Consider the following 975-nt stretch of genomic DNA (forward strand, 5'->3'; position numbering starts at 1 on the left):
AGGGGAGGAAGGAACCAAAAGGCCACACATCCTCCCCCTAGACTTCAGCGCAGGCCCGAGGACCCACACCCTCCATCCTGTGAGGAAATAAAACACACACATAAGAGTGAAAGTGACAAAACGTGGGAGAAATAATAAATAAAAAATAAAAAAGTGGTCGTGCCAAATGTGCACAGACCAGGCCCTGAGGCCTGTAGCAAAAATTGCCCCGAACTTAGCCAAAAGGCCTGGTCCTGAGGGCGCTGTGCAGAAAAAGTGTTTAAACACAGTGACCATGTGCCTTTTCACACATTGGGGTCCCACACCCAAGTGCTACTAAGAGCACCCCTGAGGCAACCACTCAGGGGGCACTGGTTTGCGGACTTTCTGCCCTCCCGACCCCTGGCCAGACCAAGGTAGATTCGCTCAAATCAGGAGGTACTGTGCGTTCCAAAGGGGAATTACTCCCGGGCCTCAACTATCTATGGGCACCACGGTTTCTGTTCCCCCCGTATTAACCAGTAGGACCCCCATCATACCAGCAGGGGTACTATACAACCAGTCATCCCCGCAAAGCTAGAATGACCGTGGAGCACCCCTGCTGGACACTGATAAGAACAGATACTACACTTGATCTTAGCCAAAAGGCCGAGAAGTGATAGCAGCTATTAGTTAGGTTCACCCATATAAGCGCAGGAGGATATTTTACACCATAAGGAGTCTATTAGACCCCTCATGTCTCTCATGATCTCCATTGAAGATAATGGAGAGCAGATTGAGCTACATTCTACAGCTTCTCCGGCCACAGCGGTCAGGAATGATAGCGCTGACCCTGGAAGTGACCTAATACATTATTTGTATTAATTATTGTGAATTCAGTCCTTAACAACTGAGAAATGTACTAAAACACCCCGTGTGCAATAAGTGACTCAAGATTCTTCAACCTTCATCCCATGCTATGTGTGCCTCCACCCAATAGGTGAAAAACTTGCTCAC

At 48.4% G+C, this 975-nt stretch overlaps 1 pseudogene; it reads right to left on the reverse strand.

The window, feature by feature from the left end:
• Positions 1–477: 477 nt before the first annotated feature.
• On the reverse strand, positions 478–639 carry LOC149429875 (U2 spliceosomal RNA; annotated as a pseudogene).
• Between the last annotated feature and the right edge of the window lie 336 nt (positions 640–975).

Source organism: Staurois parvus, unplaced genomic scaffold (genome assembly GCF_062004578.1).
Source record: "Staurois parvus isolate SC_StPar_1 unplaced genomic scaffold, SC_StPar_1.0 ptg002686l, whole genome shotgun sequence".
Classification (NCBI taxonomy): domain Eukaryota; kingdom Metazoa; phylum Chordata; class Amphibia; order Anura; family Ranidae; genus Staurois; species Staurois parvus.